The sequence below is a fragment of the Carcharodon carcharias genome, chromosome 25, assembly GCF_017639515.1.
Source record: "Carcharodon carcharias isolate sCarCar2 chromosome 25, sCarCar2.pri, whole genome shotgun sequence".
In the NCBI taxonomy this organism is placed as follows: Eukaryota; Metazoa; Chordata; class Chondrichthyes; order Lamniformes; family Lamnidae; genus Carcharodon; species Carcharodon carcharias.
Window position 1 is genome coordinate 42,663,684 of NC_054491.1, and position 26,382 is coordinate 42,690,065.

A 26,382-nucleotide genomic window follows, 5' to 3' on the forward strand; every position below is an offset into this window, starting at 1 on the left:
CATGCGGTGTAGGTACACCCACAGCGCTGTTAAGGAGGGAGTTCCAGGATTTTGACCCAGCGACAGTGAAGGAATGGTGATATATTTCCAAGTCAGGATGGTGAATGGCTTAGAGGGGAACTTCCAGGTGGTGGTGATCCCATCTATCTGCTACCCTTGTCCTTTTAGATGGTAGTGGTTGTGGGTTTGGCAGGTGCTGTCTAAGGAACCTTGGTGAATTCCTGCAGTGCATCTGGTAGATGGTACACAGTGCTGTTACAGTGCGTCGGTGATAGAGGGAGTGAATGTTTGTGGAGGTGGAGCCAGTCAAGTGGGCTGCTTTGTCCTGGATGGTGTCAAACTTCTTGAGTGTTATGGGAACTGCACTCATCCAGGCAAGTGGGGAGTATTCCATCACACTCCTGACTTGTGACTTGTAGAATTTTTTTTGCAGATTCCGTCATGTTTAATTTAACAATTCTTCATGATAAATAACTGCATACAGAAACGTTTTTTAAAAATGGTTTAACAGCAAGTACAGCAGTGTTTGTAGACTCGTAGCAGTTTACAGGTGCCGCCTTCATCTAAAGGCTTGCAGGACATTTTCTCTGCTTCGCATCTTGACTTTGCCTTGTGCTGCTCCAGCCTCCATGGCTGCCTTTACAGTCGCCTCAAATCCCAGGAACTGTGTGGGGCCAGTGGGCTTCGTAAACAATTGGAATACCATTCGGCAGGCTGAGCTCCATGAACGCAGCATCAGACATACCCGCAAGGTGCTTCACAGTGTCCCTCAAACTGTTGCCATGGCCGCAATCGGCACGTGCTTGCCAGCCTGAACCTGTGGCACAATCACGTCATTCCGGAAAGGCAAAGCTGGTGTAATGGTGGCCTTCAGGCTCTCTCATGTTGTCAGCTTGGTAGATGTTCCGCCCTTGGAGCAGCGTGCCTTGCTGATGGTGCAGTAATAAGGGTGCTGTTGATCTATGGGGGGTGGTGGGGTATTGAAGGATCTCCGCCAGATTTTAACCTGCTCCTCTCCGTGTTTGGCTGCTGTCTCTGCCCTGTTGAGGTCGATCAGGCCGCTGTAGTGCCACTCGTTGAGGCACCAGGTGCAGATGATGGGCAGCCACATCTGGTCGATGCCGTCCAGGATGATCCAGAAGGTGTGGATGGCCCTCTTCAGCACTGAGGTGCATCACACATGGTAGCCGGCCTCCTGGAGAGCCTGCCTCCCACCGCCCTCCCCCTCCACCAACCCACCCCACTGCTGGGCCTACCCCCAGCCCCTTCTCATTCAGGTCAACGTCAAACAAGCCACAGAAGTGGTTCTCTGGCTCCAGGAGCTCTCTCTGGGCTGCATGATCACCAGCTTGTAACAGGCCGTGCTGCACTCGCTTGAGGCCCAGGAGGTGGTTACTATGGAGACCACACTAGGCATGGCTGCCCCTGCTCTGACGGTGGACAGGCTTTGGGGAGTCAGGAGGTGAATTACTCACTGCAGGATTCCCAGCCTCTGACCTGTTCTTGTAGCCACAGTATTTATATGGCTGGTCCAGTTCAGTTTCTGGTCAATGGTAACCCCCAGAATGTTGACAGTGGGGGATTCAATGATATCAAACATCCCCACCGACTCATGGGAAACCCTGGCTTGGACCATTCAAATCCCTCGGGTAAATCCCCGAGGCACTAGGTATTAGCTGAGCCTTTGCTTGGTCATATGATCCCTCACGTTTATGGATTCCTGACAAGATTTCACTGTAGTGCCCCGGGCATGGACATCTCTATATTCAGCCGGACCACCCCATGCAGCAGAAGGTTTCCCCTCCACATCCTTACCCCATCCTCCTTTCACTCTCTCTGCATCTTCAAGGCTCACTCCTCTTTGTCGGACCACATGGGATGTTTGCAACAGACCACAACCATTCGAGAGACCCTGGCAAGTGTGGATTGAGGACACCACCTGACTGGTCCAGACAACAGAAGTGCCTATTTAACAGCCTATTTAACAGCTTAATGAGAGTTCCGGTGAGCAGATATTCACCTCGATGTGACTCCTCTGTGCTTCTATGTGTGTACCTTATTGAGTGGTGAGACTACACCTCCACAAAGAATAATCCTTTTCCCCCAGAATCCAGTCATGGACTTGGAGGTTGGGATGGAACAGCTATAGTTGGTTAGCCTGGTGGAGAATGGAAGAGTTTTGGCAGATACCCGGAAAGTGTGCACAAGCCCAGCTGTATATTCAGGGAGTGTAGTGTTCATAGGTACCTGGGAACATATGACTCAGGAAAAAGAGTTGGCCATTCAGCCCTTTGAGCCTGCTCCACCATTTGATAAGATCATGGCTGGTCTGGTTGTGGTCTCAGTTCCACCTTCCTGTCTGCCTCCATAACCTTTGACTCCCTTGTCTATCAAAAGCCTGTCTAACTCAGCCTTGAATAAATTCAATGACCCAGACCCCACTGCTCTCTGTGGAAGAGACTTCCAATAACTGACAATCCTCTGGGAGAAAAAAATTCTCCACATCTCCATCTTAAAAGGGAGAGGTCTTATTCTTAAACCATGTCTCCTGGGTCTAGCTTCATCTGCAAGAGGAAGTTTGCTCCTGTATCCAACCAATCAAGTCCCCTCAGGGTTTTATACATTTCAGCAAGATCACCTCTCATTCTTCCTAACTCCAATGGGTATAGGCCCAAACTGTCCAACCTTTCTTCATAAGATAAGCCCTTCATCTCAGGAATGAGCCGAGTGAACCTTCCTGTTAATAAACCTTTCCTTCCTGTGCTCAGATGGAGTCCAAATAGCTGTGCCAACTGTTCTGATGCTCACCTTGCTGTCAGGAGAATGACAACCCCTGAACTGGCAAAGTTTGTAATACTGGCTCCTCCCCTGATTTGTGATGGGAGGCTGCAACTTACCTTTCAAGGGGGTAAGCCCTTTCAGCTCTGATCAGCCCTTAGACTTTTGCCTCGAAAAACCTTTTTTTTTTGGTTACTCGCCACCATTCGACCCAATCTTGGCAGCAAAAACCTGGCCCCATGTTCAGAATGTGATCCGACACAGTTCACACTTTAGGGATGTCCTCAAAGCATCTCTGAAGAGATCAAATGTCCCCACTGACTCATGGGACACCCTGGCTCGTGACCAACCAAAACGGAGAAGATTCATTCAGGAAGGCACCGAACACATGGAGAGACTTCATCAAGGATGTGCAGAACATAATGGAGGGGCAGAGAGAGCACACAAGCCTCCAAACAGCTCATCCACCTCACCCTTCAAGCCCACCTGCTCCACATGTGGAGAGTCTACAGATCACACATTGGACTGATCAGGCATCTCAGAGTCCATCACTCTCGACACTGAGGAACTGCCTGCGAAGAAGTGAATATATATTTAACATAAACACCCTGCCTTTTTATTCTATTCCTCTAAAAATGAACCTTGGCAGCAGTTTGTTTGCACTCTTTACAGTCTTATTGACCTAAATTGCAACTTTCAGCGATCTATGTGCCTGTATTCCCAGCTCTCTTGGTTCCTTTTCCCTCATTTAGTTTCTGACATTCCAAAGAATAACTGGCCTCCTTATCCCTCCAACTAAAATGATCCCTCTCACCCTTTAATACATTTCATTTGCCATTTATCTGTCAACTCTACAAGCCTGTTTATGTCTTTCTGGGTTTTGTTGCAGTCTGCACATTGTTACCTCTAACTTCATTTGGTTTCAACTTCAAATTTCAACACCAACCCGTCCAGACACCTGTTCAGATGTAAAAGAGAAATCTGTACCAGACACGGAGAAACACTTATAAACACACACAGCAGGAAACACAGACACCCAGAAAACACAAACTCAGACACACGTTCATACTCAAACACACACAGGCACAGACACACAAACACAAGATACAGACACATATTCTCACTTATACACATACACAGTAATGAATTTTTCCAGTTCTGCAGTGGCATTTGTGTTTCAGTTATGGAAATATCCTTCCAGAAAAAAAACAGGCAGCATAGTTCAAACAAATGGCAGGGCTCTGAATCTTGCATTAATAATCTCCTGGGTTATAAACTCTTCCGTGTTCTAATTTTATTCCACACTGGTGATTAAGATCCTAAAGGGATTTCCTTGCTGGTCCTTGTCTCATTTTTCTTCTCTAAGTTTTACAGAACAAACCTTTCCTAATGCTGTCCTAGCAGATATCCTATTGTTACACTCTCCTTAATTCCCCTAACCCAGATTCCAACTGTCCCTCAGAATGAGATACTGTCTGCCTGTTAAAAAGTTACAGTCTCCACAAACACGATTTTGCGTCAAGACAGTTAACAGGCTTATTGTTTGCAGCCAGGAGGTAAAAGGAGGTGGAGCGTGGGGGTGGGCCAATAGTACATGCATTGGGGGTGGGGGGAAGGGGCAAATAGGAGGGATGGGCCTGAAGTGGTAAGAAGATATCGGTGTGTTCTGGAGAGGAACCCGCTCAGAATGACTGGTGAGGTCAATCCTAAGGAAAGTTGTGTTTAGATGTGTTGTACAAGACCTTCCCAATCCTCCACAGAAATTGCAATATATATATAATCCTGATTTGCGTTTTTAAACATTCGCCACCAGTGTTGGGCATGGAGGTCGTTTAAAGACCTGCTGGAAAATTTCCTCTACCGGTTGGCCAGCAAGATATGAAGTGGCAGCAGCTGAAAATTTACTCACCCCATATCTCCCATCATTTCAGTTGGTAGAATGAAAAGCTTACCAGCAGGCCGTGACTCCTGATGTTAGGCCCAAATGCCACCCCAAGTCTGCACGGGTGGATAGCGGGACTATGATGGCAATTTTAATGGCAGCAGCTAATTAAGAAGCCACCGTCGGGATCACTGTCCATTTAAGGGTGGTGGCCTGCCTCTCTGAGCTACCAATAGAGATGGCTGTTGCTAAGGCTGATGGGAGAAGGAGAGTTCGCCTCCATTTTGAGGTGGCCTCGAAGGGCATGTCAGTGATTGGTGATGTGCTGGGGTCAGGCAGGCCGGCCCCGTGATCAGAGGGGCTGAACCCTCCAGCAGCGGTGTCGGAATCACAGAGTCAGCCATTGCTACCGTGAGACTCTTCCTTGGGCCATGGAGCCTCCAGGAAAGAAGGGATCCCTGGGAATCCACCACGTGGCTGTCTGCAGCTGATGGACTCATCATGCAGTGGAGGGTCATTCTGAGTATTATAAAATCCTGAAAACCTGGCAACATGGCCGCCAACGGGCAAAATGATTGGATTAATTGACCTTCTGCTTCCAGCTGGAGAGAGGCCAAGCCGCTGCCATTCCTGCCTTTGCTAATATGCCTGGGTGGCAGGAAAATGTCAGGCTAACCTCCCAGTGCCTTCCGCTGCCACTTTAGCACCCCTCCCCCTCCCAGCTCATCACCACAGGATTGGTAAAATTCCAGCCAATGACTCGCACAATGGAGAAAGAGGCCATTAGGCCCATCATTCTTGTGCTGGCTCTTTGCAAGAGCTATCCAGTGCTGAATCCATGAGGAGATACCTCATATGGTCATTAATATTTAGTGGGCTAGGGAACAGGTTTTCCTCTTTAGAGTTTCCGTGTGAAACATCATGTGGTTGCAATATGTGTGGGAGCAATTGGACATGCCTCACGCAGCCTGCTCAATTTTACAGTCATTCATGAGACAAAAACTTGCTTTTATGCAGCACCTTAATGGGGCTAAAGGCTGACAAGTCTCCTGGACATAATGGCCTACATCCTAGGGTCTTAAAAATGTGGCTGCAGAAATAGTGATGGATTGGTTGTAATCTTCCAAAATCCCCTAGAAACATCACAGCAGATTGGAAAACTACAAACGTAACAGCACTATTCAAGAAAGAAGAGAGATAGGAAGCAGGAAACTATAGGCCAGTTAGCCTAACATCTGTCATAGGAAAAAGGCTGGAATCCATTATTAAGGAATTCTGAAGTAAAATAAGGATATTTTAAAAATCCTAATAAAACCATGTTAACTCTGCCTGATTGTAAAAAAGAGAAAAAAAATCAAGTTTTATGGATAGTGACGGTACAGGATGAATTTTAGTTCATGTGATTACCAGAGCCCAGAATTAGAGACTAGTGAGCAGTTCTTTGCATGACTGCTTGAGTTCAGCTGGATGAAGACAAGGTTATAGATTCTCTTTACAGTTGGTGCTGATACCACAAGATGAAGTTGGTATACAGAGATTGGGTCAGTTCTGCAGGTGATGGAAGTAAATCTTCCAGCAGAGACAGGCTTTGAGGAGTAGGTTGTTGTTCAGCCTTGAGTCCTGCTTCTTTTTGCTCAACAGTTAGATGTTAATCAGCAGACTGAAGATCTCTCAGTTCTCAAAGGAATGTAGAGATTTTGAGATGGTCACTCGAGTCATATGATCTTCTTTCCCACAATGATTTCAAAAGAGATGTTTATCCAGTTTCTCAAGCTAGCTTTGATTTCAGGACTGATAATGCCCCAGCCATGAGCTGTCAAAAGAGTTACCATTCATACCGTGAGTCTTGTGTTGGGAAGCTATTGCCTAGGCAGACCATTTGACTCTGCTAGAGGGATAAGCTTATCAAGATGCAAATGATGTTACTGTCCCCTCAATGGTTCCTCTTTTGAAATGGATAATGTTAGGTCTGAGATGAATCTTTCAGAGCTCTTCAGGCATAATAAATTTAGATCTGAGTCCCCTGGTTTTGTGATTCTCATGTCTTTACAATTGGGTGTGAGATTCCACGACGATGAGAAGAGGATTCTTTTGTCCTTGTAACTCCTGTTGGTAGCTTCCAGAACAAAGGGCCAATCCTGTGGTCATGTGTCATACAGTGGCCTTTTTTTTGTTTTAGTGGAAAGTCCATTTTAAAAATAGTAAAAAACAATAAAGTTTTGATACATGTAGTTTTGGATTCCTTTTTCATGTCATATTGACACAACATTGTATTCATTGGAGTTTTTAAGAAGCATATAAAATTCTGAGGGGGCTTGACAGGGTAGATACCATTAGAATCATATCTCGCAAGACAGAATTTTTTTTACAAAATGGAAGGATTTGGCATCTGGATGCTACCTTGGGATTTATTTTTAAAGAAGGTCATAAGTTCACCTTGGAACGATCAGGAGGCAAGCCTCTTCCAAAAAAAACACCTGACCTTTATGGTACTTGAGGAAGATCTGATTGTTTGTTTTGAACTGCAATCACTTTAATTGATGGAGAAAAAAACTGAAAAGGTTGGTAACTTGCTGGAAATCCCATGGGTGAGAGGAAAGAACTGATGTCGTGAACCTGCTGGGTTTCAAGGCAGTCTTGCTGTGAACAAGTTGAGGAGCGAAGGTTACCCTAACTGGCACCCTCTCTCCTCCTCGCCTAAAATTGTGTGTGGCTATCAACCTGCAGCCAGAGAACCTTCGTCTGAGTGTAACTAGTCTGCATTGGGACCTGCAAAGCTGAAACCAGTTGGTGAGAACTTCCAGATATCCACCAGGACCAGCGGCCCATCTTCACATGAGGGAATTCCTGATCGACAACATCAAGACCCTGTGGATTTTATCCTTTATTTTTTAACTCATCCTCCAAAGCCCACCTCTGCAAAGAGACTCTATCTGTTTGCCCTTTGTTTGTCTGTGTGTTTGTGCTGGGGGAATTCTTTAAGAAGTGATAGATAGTTATACTTCCCGATTACAATGGTGTGTTAACCAGTACTTGTAACTCGCTAAAAGAAGTTTCGTTTTAAAATAAATTAATCATTCTGAATTTTTTGAAAGAAGCCTGATCGAAATCTCTTTTCTGTGTATGAGAAATATATGTACACGATTGGCCATTTGGGTGAGAAAATTAAACATTTAAGTTAACTTTACGGTTTGTGGAGTAGTGGGACTTGATAATTCACGCGCTCCTCCCATCCCGGTCGTAACATATTTAGGGACTCTTGCAGGATTTGAAATGCGGACCGCGGATGATTGGACACGGAATAATAATTCACAAAGGATAAAAGGACGGAGATCAGGTATCTTATACATTGGTAAACTAAAATGGCGTTGGAAGTTGCTAAGACTTTTCTACAGGTGGAAGATGTAACCCTGACTTGTTTACAAAAACTAACCAAGAATAAGCTAACGGAATTGATGGATAAGTTGGAGTTAGAATCACACATAAGGGCAATAAAAGCAAACATAGTTGGGATAATAGCGCAGTATTTGAAACTGAAAGGGATACCAAAGAGACCATGTTCTACAGGGGGTGAGTAAATTGAGTTGGCTAAGATCCAGTTGCAACTGAAGCAACTTGAACCTGAAAAGGAACTGAAAAACTTGAGTTAGGGGCGAAAGATAAAGTAAGAGAATTGGAATTGAAAAGGCTGGAGGCAAAAGAAAAAAAGGAAAGAGAAAGAACATTTAAGAAGCTGGAACTGGAATTTCAGGCAAGGGAGAAGGATAAAGAAAGGGAGGCAAAGGAGAAAGAGAAGGAATGAGAAAGAGAATACTGGCTTAAAAGACTGGACTTTATAAAAGAGGCCTCAGATGCTGAGGAAGTTCCTGATGCTGGAAAAACCTCCAACCCAAAACCTAGTGGGCAGATGTTTTAAGTTTGTACAATCTCTTCCAAAGTTTGAGGAAAGGGATGCGGAGGCATTCTTTCTTTTGTTTGAAAAGGTAGCTAAGCAAATGAAATGGCAAAAAGGAACCTGAACATTGCTCCTACAGAGTAGGTGGTGGGTAGAGCTCATGAGGTTTATGCATCACTGTCAGAAGAGATATCTGTGGATTATCCTTAGTTCATATGAATTGGTTCCTGAGGCGTACTGGTAAAAATTTTGAAATATAAGGAAACAGCCTGGGCAAAGCTAGTTTGAATTTGAGAAGGTAAAGCAGATTCATTTTGACTGTTGGATATGGGCATTATATGAGACAACATATAAAGCTCTTAGGGAAATAATTCTCCTGGAAGAATTTAAAAATTCACTTCCTCCAATAGTTAGAACCCATGCTGAAGACCAGAGGGTTAAAACAGCCAGACAGGCTGTGGAGGTGGCTGATGATTATGAGCTAGCCCATGAATTCAAACACTTTTTCCATCACCCCTAAGTTGTAGCATTAACTGCATCTGTGAAACTGAGTGTGGACACTGCTGTGAGTTCCAGAGAAGTGAATGGGATACATGAGAGCTATAAGGAATTTTTGTCACAGGGAAAGTAACCCCTTATCCCTCAAATGAAACAACCAGATCTATAATCATATTAAGAGATATGGGGGCCACCCAAACACTTTTGCTGGGGAAAGGCAAAACTTTACCACCAGAGAGTGCATTAAAAGCCAAAGTTTTAGTCAATAGTATTGGTGGGGAGTATATACCTGAACCTTTGTACTGGGCGCACCTGGAGAGTGACTGGGAAAGTGACAGTAGGGGTTGTTAAGCAGGTACCTGTAGATGGAGTTGAGTTACTCCTGGAAAATGATCTAGGCGGAGTGAAGGTAATAGTTTCCCCCATAATTACAGAAAGCCCAGGTGAGGTTAAAAAGATGGAGCAGTTACAGGAAAAGTTTCTGGGAATTCTTCCTTCGTGTGAGATGACCCAAGCACACGCTAAGCAAAGTCTATCATCAAAGGTCAAAGAAATACCACAGATAGATATTTGGCTGGCTGAAACTTTCTTTAAAAACTTAGATAATCCAAAAGAGATGCTTAACAAACCCTCACTAGTTGGGGCTCAACAAACTGATCCAGAGCAAAGTAAGATAGCACAAACAGCCCAAACTGATGCTGAGGCTAAGGCAGTTCCAGAATGTTATTATAATAGAAATAGAATTCTAATGAATCACAGAATCACAGAATTTTAACGGCATAGATAGAGGCCATTTGGCCCATCATGTTTGCATCAACTCTCCAAATAAGCATTATGATCTAGTGCCATTGCCCTGCCTTTTCCCTGTACCACTGCACATTGTTTTTATTTAACTAATCATCTAATGTCCTCTTGAATGCCTCAATTGAACCTGCCTCCACCACACTTCCAGGCAGGGCATTCCATACCCGGACCACTCGTTGTGCGAAAAAGTTTTTCTCACGTCACATTGGAGACCTCCTCACAGAGCTACAGATGAGGAGCGGACACTTGTTCATCAGGTAGTGGTACCGCCCAAATATCTTAGATATATTACGGATACCACATGAAATTCCTATGGTAGGGCATGTAGGGATATGGAAAACTCAAGTGTGGATAAACTTGCAGTTTTACTGGCCAGGTCTTCATAAGGGCATGGTACAGTTTTGTAAGATGTGCCATATGGTAGGAAAACCACAACATACAATCAAACCAGCACCTCTAATCCTATATCAGTTTTTTAGGAACGATTCAGTAGGGTGTTAGTGGACTGTGTGGGACCATTACCAAAAATGAAAGCAGTACACCCATACATCCTTACCAGTGTGGATATGACAACTCGATTTCCAGTGACCATCCATTTAAGAACAATTACGGCTAAAGTGGTGGTACAGAAGTTAACCCGATTTTTTACTCGATACGGATTACCAGTAGAGATCCAGTTGGATCAACGTTCCAATTTTATGTCTAAAATTTTTCTGAATATAATGAGTAATTTGGGTATAAAACAGTTAAAGTCCTCAGCATATCATCCAAAATCATAGGGAGCTTTAGCGAGGCACTGTCAAACTCCCAAAACAATGATTAAAGCATATTGTCATGAACATCCCCATGATTGGGACAAAGGACTGTTTTTTTTCTTTTATTTGCTACCCAAGATTCACCAAATGAATCTATTGGTTTTAGCCTCTTTGAATTAATTTATGGACATGAGATAAGAGTCCTCTGAAATTAATCAGAGTTTTTTAGGAGAGAATACAATATTTTCATAATTAAGAGGTAGGACACTGAGAGGATCTCGTGAGGTAACTTACAGAATTTAAAGGGATCTGTAGGGATAAATCAGGGTCGACAACTTTAGCCACATATGATGTGGATGTTGGGGCATTTTCTCTTATAAAGCAGCATACTTATCGGTTAAGATCAGAGAAATAAGCAGAAGTGACAGCAGAAATTCAGTATATGTTAGAAAATCACCTAATTCAGCCTAGTCAAAGCAGTTGGTGTTCTCCAGTAACGTTAATGCCTAAACCTGATGGGTCAACCAGATTCTGCACAGTTTATAGAAAGGTAAATGCAGTACCAAAAATGGATTCCTACCCAATCTCTCATCTAGAAGATTGTATTGACAGGGTTGGCAGTGCCACATTCCTTACTAAGGTAGATTTGTACCTTTAACATAACGAGCTAAGGAGATATCAGCTTTTGTCACGCCAGATGGGCTATACCAATTCCGAGTAGTGCCATTTGGACTAAAAATGTTCCAGCCACTTTCCAAAGTCTAATGAATCAGGTGATCACTAATGTTCCTAACTGCGTGGTTTATAGTAACACATGCAAAGTCCATTTAAATCAACTGGAATCCTTATTTAAACAATTACAGTCGGCAGATCTCGTTGTAAAGCTTGCAAAAAGTGAATTCACAAAAGTGCAAGTAACTTATTAAGGACATATTGTAAGTCAGGGACAAGTCTTACCAAGAACAACGAAGGTACAGGCTTTGATGGAATTTCCTCACCCTAAAGCTAAATGGAATACCATGAGATTTTTGGAGATGTGCGGTTTCTATTGTAAATTTGTGCCAAACTTCAGCACAATAGCGGCTCCACTAATGGATTTATTGTAAAAGATAGCGAATGTGATATGGTCAAGAGAGTGACAGGCAGCTTTTGATATTCTAACTGATGAACCAGTGTTTGCCGCCCTTAATTTCGCCAAACTCAGCAAGGTGGCAATTGACGCGAGTGACTTGGGGGCAGGCGCAGTCTTATTGCAAGAAGATGAATCGGGCAATGAGAAGCCAGTGGGGTAGTTTTCTAAAACATTGGCCCAAATTTTCCAGTTGGTGTACAGGGGTGGACCCGCATGCCTCTGTGTAAAATGATGCATGGTGACATTGGGCGAGCGTCCCGATGTCACCATGCGCCATAGCGATATTTCGTTGGACGGGCAGGTATTGATCTCTGATGCACGCCCACCATTAATTAACGGGCCACTTAAGTCCCTTGAGGTGCCAATCGACAGCGATTTTTCAGCGCCTGTGTGATCTTCGGGTTGGTGCACGGGTGCAACAGGCAGGCATTTGTATAAACCTCATCCACGGGCAGGATAAGAGGGCTCAGTGGGGTCGCGAGTGTGCTCTGTCAAATATTGATTTTTCAAAGTTACTGATACTTGCCTGTGTGATCTGCAATTCTTCAAAACACATACCAGCTGCTTGGTCTGGACTCACAACCTTCAGGTCAGCACTCTGCAGCGAGGAATCTTTTCTGGCCTGCAGCTTTCAGGAAGCCTTCTTTTGGCCTGGGAATGGGAGCTGAACTCTCCAGTGGAGGCACCTCCTCCGAGGAGGAAGGGAGGGCTAGAAGGGAAAAGAGGCCGGGAGTGCACATTCAGACTCCAGGGGAGCCACCTTTGGGAGGACAGGCGCAGGCAAAAGGGGCGCAGGGCCAAGAGGTAGACCAAAGTGGAAGGGGCTGCAGAAAATGCCACTATCCTGCTGCCAGGGTTTACAGGTGGTGAAGCAGCTACCTCAATATGACTGAGGTGCAGTGCCGAAGGAGGCTCCATCACTCAAGGGAGACAATCGGCTATCTCTGTCAGATGATTGGGCCTGAGATCTCCACGAACTGTGTGGGCGGATACCCCATGCCAGCGGCTCTAAAGGTCATGGCTGCCCTCAACTTCTATGCCTCTGGCTCCTTCCAGGGCTCGGTGGGTGACCTTTGTGGTGTCTCCCAATCAGCTGTCCACACTTGTCTCAAACAGGTTACAGACGCTCTGTTCAGATGGCCATTGACTTTCATCCACTTCCGCTGGGACCAGGCCAGCCAGACACAGTGAGCCAGAAGCTTCCCGGCCATTGCTGGCTTCCCCCACATCCAGGGTGCTATAGACTGCCCACATGTGGCCATCAAGGCGCCAGCAGGTGAGCCCGGTGCCTTCACCAACAGGAAGGGCTTCCACTCCATGAACGTGCAGATAGTGTGTGATCACAGGATGCTGTGTGGCGTCTCCTAATCAGCTGTCCACACTTGTGTCAAACTGGTGACAGATGCTGCTCAGGCGTGCGAGTGGCATCTGAGACAGCCTGTCCATTCCGCTGCCCTGTTGGCCTCAATGACCTTGGCGGGCGTCCTCTGGCCCATGAAGCCTGTGCTGGCCCCACCTGGGAGGGAGCTGCCAGTTCCACAGCTGGCATCTCCACAGTCACCGCAGCCTCACCAAATGCAATGGTAACTGGCAGAGGGGTAGAGGAGCTGCTGCCCTCATCCAGAGCGCCCTGAGAGGAGCCACAGAGACCACAGGCAGCTGCTGCACCGACGTGAGGTCGCTTCAGACCTCCCCGCTCACCGTGGATGGATGGGCACCGAGCTGGTAAACTTGGTGCCCAGACCATCTCTCACACTGGCACTGACCAGATGAGGTCAATGCCGATGCGAGGGCTTGCTGGTCAGAACGCATTCCCTGGAAGTCCTGATTGTTCTCATGGAGGAACTGCTCTACGAGAGTCACCTCTCCATGGAGGACGCATGGTGCTCAGACATGAGGCTTATTGCATCAGTGATGCTCCGCGTAGACTTCTCCACCATGGATACCAAGCCAAGCATAGCCTCATGTATCTTCACCAGATGCTCCCGCACACCCGGCCGCATTTCCTGCCCCTGCTGCGTCACGGACAACTCCAGAGGCACATCATCAGGCACCGACTGAGCATGTGCCTGGTCCCCTGCAGTCCTCTGACTGCTGGCACCATGGGCACTCTCTGTCTCCGCCAGCTCCTCCAGCAACTGTGAACTGCCCTCACCGCTGTGGCCTGGGGCACTGTCCGATGTTCTAACTCTCACCGAGGTGCCAGTATCTGCGCTGGTGCCTGCCTGGCAGAGATGGTGTGACGCTGGTGAGACTTCAGGGACCTCAGGTGTGAGAGTGGGCCTCTGCTGCTCCTCCTCCTGGCCCTGCTCCAATGATGCTGAAAGGAAGAACAAGGATCAGTTAATGTGGAGACAATGTCAATATGTATCCCTGTCTCCCAGATCATTATGCGCTCATCCTTCCATTAGCAATGGTGAAGCCATGTTGCAAACTTCAATCACTGAGCATTCAGCACTGCCATGGCTGCTGGGAGAACAATGGTGACCTCACTGCTGGGCAAACATACCTGCCCGTGGCACCCCAGCCTCACTGACACCGGTGGGCTTGGTGCATGGTGCCTCTCCAAATCTAGGGCCTCCTGCTGGAAGCGGCTGAGAATCGCTAACTGGGCCGGCCCACCGCCAGTCCTCACCCTCTCGGTGATATTATGAACATTCTTCTCCTGAAAAGGAGAGAAGAGCATTGATTAGTGCTAATTGTACCTGGACTCTCTTTGCGGACGGCCCACCCCAACTAGAGTGGGATATTGCAGGGTTCCAGTGTCTCCTCACCCCGCTGCTGCTGAACACTCACACACAAAGATGCTAGCCCTGTCTCCCCGCCTTGGCCAAATGCTGCCTGCATCACATTAGGCACCACATTGTCTAACCTTCCATAGCAAGGAGACGCAAGCATGTGGAGCGCAGAGGGCAGCAGATCGATCGGTGCCAACGCCACCTTGAAGCTCCCCTCCCAGCATCTCATCGCCCTGACTTTGACATATCCTGGAGTTCCAGCGCTGCGCCCAGGTGCAGCTCCTCCAGGTTACCCCCAAAACAGTCATGTGGGTCTCAGTGTACCACATGCTGTGGGAGCAGAACCCATCTCTTCACCACCCTCTCAGGGTGAGCTCGGCATGGGCAATATCTGCTGGCCCACCCAGCGAAGGACCATTCCATCAATGATTCAATGCAGTCACTGCACTCAGACTTGGTGGGGGGTGGGGGCGCTGGGGGAATCAGGGAGGAAAGCTGACCTGCTGGGTTAAGTGACCAAAGCCAACATTGACCTCAGCCTTCCCGAGTGCAACAGGTCATTAAAGCACATGTGACACTGGACCCAGGTGCGCCGCACCACGTTGTGGAAGCTCACCACCTCCACCACCTCCTCCCAGGTATGCTTGGTCATGTGGGGGGGGGGCCTCCTCCTCCTGTCCTGGGGTACGAGGACCTCCCGCTGTGATGCCACCTCCTCGAGGAGGGCAGCAAGACAATTGTCAGAAAAACAAGGGGCACAGTGCCCCCCACCCCCTGCCCCACCCTCCTGCCCGGCCTGTTCACCAGCAGCGCTCTGGGGACCCCTCCCACTGGCCGTGATTCACAGCCTTTGAAAGGCTGCAGCAGCTTTTTAAAACAGGCCGCCCGGGTCACCATTGGACCCGGTGGTCATTGCAGTCCCACCGCCACCGGCCCAGTCCTGCTGTCCTCGGGAGCCGCGATTCACGCTGGGCGGACCTTAAATGGCCCACCTGCATAAAATGGCGGCGTGGACCCTATCATGGGCGGCGATCGGGTCCAGACCTACCTATGCCCACTCTCGCATCGCCCACCCAACAGGCAGAAAATTCTGCCCATTAAGTTGGCATCAAAAGAGATACCTGACTGTAGAACAGGAAATTCTGGGATTTTTGCTATCTCTTAAGTATTTTGAGATATATATCCATCATGGCTGTAATGAAACATTAGCATATATTGACCATAACCTTTTGGCCTTTGTGGAAAGATTTAAGACTCAGAATGACAGACTGTTCTGATGCAACTTGCTAATACAACCGTTATAACTGAAAAATTGTGGGAAAAGATGCTTTGTCAAGAATGTAATGTTTTTACAATTGTCTGGAAAGCAAGAAAATCAGAAAATAGATTCTGTATAAGGAGCGAATGTCTGAGTGAATGCATGTTTGAATTCAGTTTGTATGTTGTACATATCTTGTTGTACATAATTGGCCATTATAGTGAGAAAATTAAACATTTAAGTTAACGTTACGGCCGGTGGAGTAGTGGGGCTTGATCATTCACGCACTCCTCCCATCGCAGTTATAACAATACTGAGAGAAAGTTTCACCTTGTTAAGTAGCCTAGAACCATGGGCACAGATTCAGAATAAGGGGCCTCCAATTAAAGACAGGTGAGGGGGAATTTCTTCCCTCACAGGGTTCTTAGCTTTGAAATTCTATCCTACCAAGAGCTCTGAATATACTCAAGGACGAGCTGCAAAGATTTTTAATTGACAAGTGACGCAGGTTCATAGGAGACAGGGAGGAAAGTGGGCTTAGGGCCACAATCAAACCAAACTTGATCTTCTTGAATGGCAGAACAGGCTTCATGGTCCAAAGGGCCTACTCCTGCTTCTAGTTCTTATGCTGTTGTGCAGCATCCTTCATGACCATAGGATGTACCGGAGATCATTATGAATTATTTTTGAACTGTTTGCAGCATTGTGATGTAAAAAAGTTTGAGTTGCCCTTTCACTAATAGGTCCCATTGTGGAACTTGGAGATTGGAAACTTTACTCTTCCTGCTCATCGACACCAGCCAGAAGGCTCGGCAGTATGCAGCCATGACCAGTCCTGTGGACCACAGCAGCTGCTGGCTTTCGCCTCCCGCTCCCAGGCCCCAGGACCTGCCCAGGCACCAGGCCCACCCTAGGCAGCAGGACCTGTCCAGCCACTAGGCCCTGTCCAGTGATCAGGCCCTGACCAGGCAATAGGCCCTTCAGCACCAGGCCCTACACTGAGAAAACATTTGCTCTGAGCTCAATAATACAGGTCAGGTAAAACACATATTGGTCAGAAGTGCAAAGGCTATAATTACCTCATCAGCCAACTGAGTATTCTCTGCCAGGGTACATGTAGTGGGTTTATGGCTGCCTCAGTGGATCACCAGCAAGGGTCTTTGCTTGTTTCTTTCCCATCTCAAAGCAATTGGGGCACAATCTTCACCAGCATTTGCACCCCCATCTCTCATTGTTTCTCAAAATGTGATATATCTCCATACATGATGATGTCACCACCGTACATCATGACATTATTCCCGCATATTGCAACTGTGTCCGGTAATAATGGTCTCCAGTGCCAACCAGCCTAGGGTGAACACAAAGCCTGAGTCAGTGCCCAGGGGCTGGGTAAACACAAAGCCTGAGTCAGTGCCCAGGGGCTGGGTAAACACAAGGCCCGAGTCAGTGCCCAGGGCTGGGTGAACACAAGGCCCGAGTCAGTGCCCAGGGCTGGGTGAACACAAGGCCCGAGTCAGTGCCCAGGGCTGGGTCAACACAAGGCCCATGTCAGTGCCCAGGGCTGGGTAAACACAAGGCCTGAGTCAGTGCCCAGGGCTGGGTCAACACAAGGCCCAAATCATTGCCCAGGGCTGGGTGAACACAAGGCCTGAGTCAATGTCCAGGGGCTGGGTAAACACAAGGCCCGAGTCAGTGCCCAGGGCTGGGTCAACACAAGGCCCATGTCAGTGCCCAGGGCTTGGTAAACACAAGGCCCATGTCAGTGCCCAGGGCTGGGTCAACGCAAGGCCCATGTCAGTGCCCAGGGCTTGGTAAACACAAGGCCCATGTCAGTGCCCAGGGCTGGGTCAACACAAGGCCCATGTCAGTGCCCAGGGCTTGGTAAACACAAGGCCCATGTCAGTGCCCAGGGCTGGGTAAACACAAGGCCCAAATCATTGCCCAGGGCTGGGTGAACACAAGGCCCATGTCAGTGCCCAGGGCTTGATAAACACAAGGCCCATGTCAGTGCCCAGGGCTGGGTCAACACAAGGCCCATGTCAGTGCCCAGGGCTTGGTAAACACAAGGCCCATGTCAGTGCCCAGGGCTGGGTAAACACAAGGCCCATGTCAGTGCCCAGGGCTGGGTAAACACAAGGCCCGAGTCAGTGCCCAGGGATGGGTGAATACAAGTCCTAAGTCAGTGCCCAGGGGTTGGGTAGACATAAGGCTTGAGTCAGTGCCCAGGGTTGGGTGAACACAAGTCCCATGTCAGTGCCCAGGGTTGGGTAAACACAAGGCTCGATTCAGTGCCCAGCGACTGGGTAAACACAAGGCCCAAGTCAGTGCCCAGGGGCTGGGTAAACACAAGGCCTGAGTCAGTGCCCAGGGCTGGGTGAACACAAGGCCCAAGTCAGTGCCCAGGGGCTGGGTAAACACAAGGCCTGAGTCAGTGCCCAGGGGCTGGATAAATACAAGGCCCGAGTCAGTGCTCAGGGTTGGGTAAACACAAGGCCCGAGTCATTGCCCAGGGCTTGGTAAACACAAGGCCTGAGTCAGTGCCCAGGGGCTGGGTAAACACAAGGCCCATGTCAGTGCCCAGGGGCTGGGTAAACACAAGGCCTGAGTCAGTGCCCAGGGCTTGGTAAACACAAGGCCCGAGTCATTGCCCAGGGGCTGGGTGAACACAAGGCCCGAGTTAATCTCTTTCAGCAGTACAGTATAAATGTTTTCACTTTTCAGTTTGACAGATTTTTGTTAGAAATATGTTCCTTTGAACTCCCCCAACAGTAACTCCAATCAGTCACCCTGACATCTCGGGAATAATTGCTCTGTGGGTCATAGATCAAAAGAAACTCCAGAGCTGTCAAACCAGCAGAAAGGTCTCACCGCAGGGAAATGGATGAAGCTGCAGACTCCTGGTTAAATGTCCCGCCAGAAAATAAATTAACAGTCCCTGAGAGAATCCCAAGAAAACCAACACGAACCAATTCACTGCTACTCTCTGAATTATTCCAGCACTTCGATTCGAACATGTTACACACCACTCCCTGATGTCTGAAATAGTCTTTGAATGCTGAATTTCTCGAGTGTGTCTTTGTCTGTGTGTGTGTGTATGTGTGTGTGTGTATATACACTAAACACTCAGACTTATCAATCTATGTACATATTTCTACATACGCACACACACGCACACACACACACGTATATATAATTGCACACACAGACACACATACTGACATACATACTTATATGCACAAACATACAGTTGCCAACACACAGATATAGATGCATGTACAAGTAGAATTATATTGAACTTTGGTTAGAACACACTTGCCACTCACAGTTCTGCTCTCCATAGGCCAGATATTCGCGGAATGTGTATTGTAGCCAAATTTACTGATGATATGAAGATAAACGGGAAAACAAGTTGTGAGGCGGATTAAAAGAGTCTGCAAAGAGACACAGATAAGTTAAATGAGTAGGAAAATATTTGGCAGATGGAGTGTAATGTGGAAAAATGTGAGGTCAGCCATTTTGATGGGAAGAATGAAAAAGCAAAGTATTATTTAAATAGAAAGAGACTGCACAATGCAGTGGTACAGAGGGATCTGGGTGTCCTCGTGCATCAGTCACAAAATATTAGCATGCAAGTACAGCAAGTAATTAGGAAGGTGCAAAGAATGTTGGCAAGGGGGATGAAATATAAAAGTAGGGGAGTCTTGCTGCAACTCTATTGGCGAGATCGCACCTTGGGTCCTGTGGGAGGGCATATTTACATTGCAGGCAGTTCAAAGAAGATTTACTAGGCTGATTCCTGGGATAAGGGGTTTGCCTTCTGGGGAAAGGTTAGAAACATGGGACTTAAGAGCAGGGGCATGCCATTCAGTCCTTACAGCCTGTCCCACCATTCAATAAGATCATGGCTGATTGGTTGTGTCTCAACTCCACTTTTCTGCCTGCCCCTTGTCTATCAAAAATCTGTCCTGCTCTACCTGGAATAGATTCAATGAACCAGCCTCCACTGCTTTCTGGGGAAGAGAATTCCACAGACAATGATCCTTTAAGAGAAAAACTTCTCATCTCCACCTTTAATGTTAGATCTCTTATTCTCAAATTCTTTCCCCGGGTTCTAGTCTCTCCCACAAGTGGAATCCAGCCGGTATCCACCCTGTCACATCCCCTCAGGATCTTATACCTTCAATAAGATCACCTCTCATTCTACGAAACTCCAATGGGGATAGGCACAGCCTGTCTGAAATTTCTTCATAAGATAAACCCCTCATCGCAGGAATGAGACAAGTGAACCTTCTCTGAACGGCTTCTAACATAATTATATGTTTTTTTTTCCAATAAGGAGTCCAAAACTTACCAAGGCCCTGTGCAGCTGCAGTAAAACTTCCCTACTTTTATATTCCATTTGCCTTGCCATAAACATTCCATTTGCCTTCCTAACCACTTGCTGTACCCGCATACTAACTTCTTGTGATTCATGTACCAGGACACCCAGATCCCTCTGTACCTCACAGCCCTGCAATCTCTCTCTATTTAAATAATGTGCTGATTTTCTATTCTTTCTGCAAAAGTGGAACAGCTCATATTTCCTCACATTATACTCCATCTGCCAAATTTTTGCCCATTCACTTAACCTGCTTATATCCTTTGCAGACTCTCTACCTCCTCTTGGCAACTTGCTGTAATGAGGTTACGCCGATACTCATTGAAGCTTAGAAGAATGAGAGGTGATCTTATTGAAGCCTAAGGGGGAGAATTGTCTCCCATTTGGGCAGGCCAGTTGGGAGAGGGCATGGACGGGCATGGAGCCCATCACCACCAGTGATTGGCTGCGCGCTGCCATTTTACGTGGACGGGTCAATTGAGGCCCGCCCAGTGTGACGCATGTCCGGTAACAGCGCTAACTGTGCAGGCGGGAGGGAGGAGGGGGAGGAGGGGCATGCGCAAGAGAGAGCGCAGAAATCTCCCTGAGGCACGGAGCTGCCTCAGGGAAATTAACCTCAGTTTTAAAGTTGCAAAAAATAAAGAAGTAAAATTATTCAGATGTGTCCCCTAATGTGACAGTGTCACATGAGCTGGAACATGTTTATGAATCTTAATGACATTTTTAAATTAATTAATAAATCCTTCATGAAACCACATCCCGCCCGTGGATGAGTTTCATAAAAAGTTCGAAGGCCGCCTGGGCTCTTCACCCGCCCACCGACCTTAAGGTTGGACGGGAAGCCTGGTCAAATTGTTTAATTGTTTTATTAATGACCTTAATAGGCCTTTGACAGTTCGGAGGGTGCGCAGCCGACTCCAGTGTGCGCCCACCGAACAGAAGGTCAGAATGACACACAGTGACGCACGCCCGACATCATCGCCCGCCATTTTGCACATCAGTGTGCGGTGCCCATCCCTGCCAACTGAACAGAAGATTCTGCCCAAGATTCTGAGGGGCTTGGCAGGGTAGATGCCAAGAGGATGTTTCCCTTCGTGGGGAATCTAGAATGAGGAGGCAAAGTTTCAAAATAAAGGGTTTCCCATTTAATATGGAAATTAGGGAGAACTTCTTCTCTAAGGGTCATTAGTATTTGGAATCATCCCATAGAATCGTCCTTATACACTTACATATCTACAGATCTATTTACATTTCTATATCAAATAACAGGCCTGTTTGATGCCAGTTCAAGGTAGCCAGTACCTCTCAGAGTGGAGATTCACTGTAGCTGCAGAGAGTGGGGAAAGACTTGAAAGGTGGGAAATAGTTGAATCTCCTCCTCTCTGTCAGTGTCTCTGGTATTACCACATATTTAGTTAGGTGAGACTGCCCCGGCAGAACTCCAGCTTCTCTGATGCTGTATTAGGGGCCCAGGTTAGTGAGACTTCCAGGCAATAACTCTATTACATAGGAAGAGCTCAGTGTTAAGAGCTTAGCTCCCAGGACATGGCTGCAATGTTAGAAAAATTTCAATAACCTCACCAGAATTCTCAAGATCAGAATCCTACTCTCTTACTCTCTGCCGACATCTCCACCCACCTCCAGCATCATGACTCACAACTCTCCCTTCCCTGCCTCTCTTCACTCTGCTACAATCACTGCATCACACTTCAGTACATCCCCTTTTCCTCATACTCACATGTTCACCACTATTGTAACCCTCACTTCCCTATTCCTAACATCTTACACACAACATACCAGCTATTCTAATGTATGTCTAAAAAAAAGAGACTTTTTTTGTCAAAGCTTTTCACTTTGTACTCATCAGGACAATTCACAAGCAATTAGCACTCTCTTCTCATACAGTATAAATTGTTGTTCCCTTCACATTTGGTATTTTTATGAATTGCCCTGATATGCGCAAGGTGAAAATCTTGACAAAAACAATTCTATTTCTGCAGTAATGCTCAAGTTCTGTACTACCAAATGACTATTCATTCTACCACAATAGGCATATTGTCCGAAAATCTCAGAAAATTTTCACTAACACTCTATCTTTTCTCTTGCAGGGGAAGGATGTACAGGGAGTGAATAGTCAGCGCCTTAAACATGATAGTGGTGCCCGGCATTATCTCCAATTGGTCCCACAGCAGCCATGGGAGCTCAGGCAGCCGCCACCTTGGCTTTGGGAAATCCTTGATGGGTAATCCCAGAGCATCAACTCACTTCTGTACCCTGTTGTCATGCAGAGCCCTTGGCGTGATCAGGCACAGATCCAGGAAAGCAGCTCTAGCTCCAAGGGAGAGATGCCCGTTGCTCACCATTCCCCAGGTTCTGCCAGTGTCCCTGGTAGTACCACACGGACAATTGGGAGGGGTAACCTCAGCTGCAACTGAGATGGTCCCTCAAAGACCATCCACATTGGCTCATCATAAATGGCAGATCTACAGCCTCCCAGCTCAAACTGTAGGCATTGGGGAAACATCCTAACAACAGTATTAGGATGGGGGAACAAAGCAGAAAAGCCAGGCTCTAAAGTTTATTTCTTAAACCTTTCTGCTAACTATTACACAGGTTGTTTGATAAAGTTTTATTTTTGCCTAGAGTTGTCATTTTGTTTATATTTGTATTGATGTGAGGGCAAAACCCATAAGGTTGGGCTGGAAGAAGGCAATTGGATGACAGTAATAACGAAGGATTGTCAATGAGAGGTCGTATTCAGATGAAATTCTCTTTGGTGAGCTGCTGTCAGCTCTTGCAGTAAGGAAGAGCCACCACTAGTGTCCAGGAAACAGGCACAGGCCTGGGTGAGGTGCTCTTGTACAAATGCGCGCAAAAGAACGCAGAAATCTCCCTGAGGCAAGGAACTGCCTCAGGGAGATTAGTTTGATTTTGGAAAATTTTAATAAAGAAAAAAAAATTTTAAGACATGTCCCCTCATGTGACAGTGTCACATGAGCTGAGACATATCAATAAATCTTATTACAAATTTTTACTAAACTTTAAAAACCTTCATGAGACTTCATCCCGCCCGTGGGTGAGGTTTCATGATAAATGCGAAGGCCTCCTGGTTGGACGGGCAGCTCATTTAATTATTTTCATTAGTTTTTAATTGGCTTTAATAGGCCTTTGACAGTTCAGCGGGAGCGCAGTCGACAATGACACGCAGTGACTCAGGACGCATGCCCAATGTCACCACGCATCATTTTACCCGCCGAAAATTCTGCCCATAGAGACTTGGGGTTATGCATGCACAAATCATTGAAGGTGGCAGGACAGGTTGAGAAAGTGGTCAAAAGGGCTTTTGCGATCCTGGGCTTCGTAAGTAGAGACACAGGCCGGGATTTTCCGGCCCCCTTGCGGGCGGGTCCCACTGCGGGTGAAGCAGCGCCCCAGCCAGAAGCCCGCTGACTTGCGGTGGGACCGGACAATCCCAGCGGTGGACAGGTGTGGAAAATCCTCCCCACAGCCTGAACCTTTTGCAAAAACAGAACGGCTCCTCTCCTTAGTCAAAATGGTGCCTGAGCCACAATTCCAAACATCTGACATCCATTATTTCCCTCAGGCCGGAGGGGAATGGGGGCATTTTGCATATCCATGGTTCACAGAAGCAGATGCACATGTCAAAGAACAGCTGCCTTCAAACAGAAGCAAGTTTTGTTTCTGGGATTTCCAAGACATCTCCAAAACATTTGAGAAAAATTTCTAAAGCCAATGGAGTATTTGGAGAGGTCAGGTACCATAAGGGATAGTTAAGAGTAGGTGTAAATATGTGTAAAAAGTGGATAAGCTCTGTTAAACTGTCAAACTGTCAAGACATTTAAAACCCCAGGCCCTTTAAATGTTTCAAAAAAAATCCAGCCTGCATTTGAAAAAAATCAGTGCTTGCTATTTCACCATGTGTTGATATAAGCCTGAGGGCTATTGTTATAGAACTAGTGCTGCCTGACCCAGTGGGGAGCCTGTAAATTCACAGTTTGATTGACAGCTCCAAATGGTTATATAAAGATTAGCTGTCTTTGATATGGAGTGTTACAACCCACCCCTAGGTGAGGTTCCTCAAAGTTGTTTATCCAGGTGAGACCACTCAATTTGTGAATATCTGGCTGTGGCACCCCCAAATTGTTATACCATGGGTGAGGAGGGATGAACTGGCTCCCTGTCTTTATTCAGTCCCTCGACTCTATTTGCTGCACCAAGGTTTAATCTAAAAAGGATTTCCTTCACAGAGAGCTTTTTCCCAAACCCAATCATTTTGGTTTTGAAGGAGCCAATTAGATCAGACTTTCTTGAGTTAAAGGTAAGAGTAAATTGATTAATGCTAAAGGCAAGAAAACACAAAATGCATACATATATGATAATACATGTTAAAAGTAAGATTTTAGTTTGAAATAAATGAATATATAAATGTATATATTACAAAAAGGTGCAGGGAACAGTCCTTGAATTATTATAGCCGTTGTGATTCGAGATTCCAAAGAACTGACTCTGGTAGATGAATAGTCAGATTCGAGATTCCAGTAGAATTGACTCAAATAGATGAATCGTTGGTTTCATGGCCCCAGTAGTGTTGAATTCAGTAGACAGGGAGAGAGATTGGGATACCTGCAAAATGGCGAGTTACAGTGTTACTGTGTATGGCAGTTACTTCTGAGTCAAACTTCTAGCACTTACTCTATCTCGGTACATACACCAACAGGCAGACACCAGGGCAGCTTTACAGCTCATTTTTAACCCCCTCCTTTGTATATTCCAAGTGGAAAGTAAATTCACAAATCTGTCTGGGCATCGCTCACAGGATTGCTTGATGAGATGATGCTCATCTCCCATTATGTCCCATTGTCTCCACCGGAACGAGCAATTAGTTTCTGGATCTCTTTAGATGTACCTTGTCTGGCAACAGGGTGGGGTTCCATTACCTCTTAGGGAGTCACCCTGCAGTATTCCATCTAATGGCTTGTGTGCATTTTTAAAAACTCAGGTCTTCTTTTTAAAGTCCAATGTTTCTGGATGCAATTCGGATTTTCCTTCACGGTCATAACACGATTCCTTCTCGCTGGAATAAAATGAGATTCATTCTCATTTCATTACAAAAAAAGGAAAACTTATAAACAACAAAACACTCTCATACACACATACATTATTTTAGGAATGGTTAATTTATACTTTCCGGTTCTAACTGAGCTCCTTTAAGTTCTGGACAGAGCTTCCACAATCATATTTGACTTCCCAAGAATGTGGGTGATTTTTCTATGTGGCTGGAGGGACAAACTCCAACAGAGTGACCTGGCATTCTGGGTCTTAAAACTTTCCACAAAAGTTAACAGATTGGGGTTGGTATAGACTGTGGTCTATCTGTACCCATTTCGGACATATATCTCAAAGTGTCTGAGAACTAATAATAAACCAAGAGTCTCCTTCTCTACTGTTGGGTACCATTTCTGAAGCTTGTTGAGCTTTTTAGAGAAGTACCGGATTGATCTCTCTATTCCGGAATCGTCCTCCTGGAGGAGGACAGCCCTTACCCTGATGTTACTCACATCAATGGCTACTTTAAATGCCTGATTAAAGTCCAGGCTGTGAGCACAGGCTCACCTATTAAAAGGGTCTTCAGCTTTTCGAAAGCTGTCTGGTATTTCTCGGTCCATACTACCTATGCTTTTTTCTGTAGGAGGTCTGTCACTTGGGAGGCTACTGTGCTAAGGTTTGAGACAAACTTGTGGTAGAACCCCTACATCCCCTAGAACCTCATGATTCCCATTTTGTGGTGGGAATGGGAAACTGGACTACAGCCTGTACCTTGGCAGTCCTGAGGAGTATCTGTCAAATATCGGTCACTTTAGCCTTAGTGAACTCGCTCTTTGTGAGGTTGACCACTAGGTCAGCTGACCGCACTCTCTGGAAGAAGGCCTCAGCTGCTCTGAGTGGTTTTCCCAGGTTTGCTGTACACTAGGAGGTTGTCCAGGTACACGACACAATTGGACAAGGCTGCCAATTCATCCCCACAGCTACCCTCCCCCTCCGGGTCGGTGGCAATGGGACAGACCGTTACCTGATTGTCCCCTGCTCGACTGTGATATCACTTTATCATGTTGACATGAAACAGCCTTTGCTTTTTCCTCAAATCTGGGGTCTCAATTAGATAGTTCACTTCCCCGAGTTGCTTTGTTACTCTGTACAGGCCACTGAACTGATCCTGTAAGGGTTCACCTGGTATTGGTAGGA

The 26,382-nt window shown here is 46.5% G+C and overlaps 1 long non-coding RNA gene and 1 pseudogene across 1 annotated transcript in view; both read right to left on the reverse strand.

The window, feature by feature from the left end:
• Positions 1-559: 559 nt before the first annotated feature.
• Positions 560-1,417, reverse strand: LOC121269596 (annotated as a pseudogene).
• Positions 1,418-25,131: 23,714 nt separating this feature from the next.
• LOC121269515 overlaps positions 25,132-26,382 on the reverse strand; it is an 86,913-nt gene continuing 85,662 nt past the window's right edge. Inside the window, exon 3 of the long non-coding RNA XR_005941365.1 lies at positions 25,132-25,213. This is a non-coding gene — a long non-coding RNA (uncharacterized LOC121269515). The remainder of the gene's footprint in view (positions 25,214-26,382) is intronic.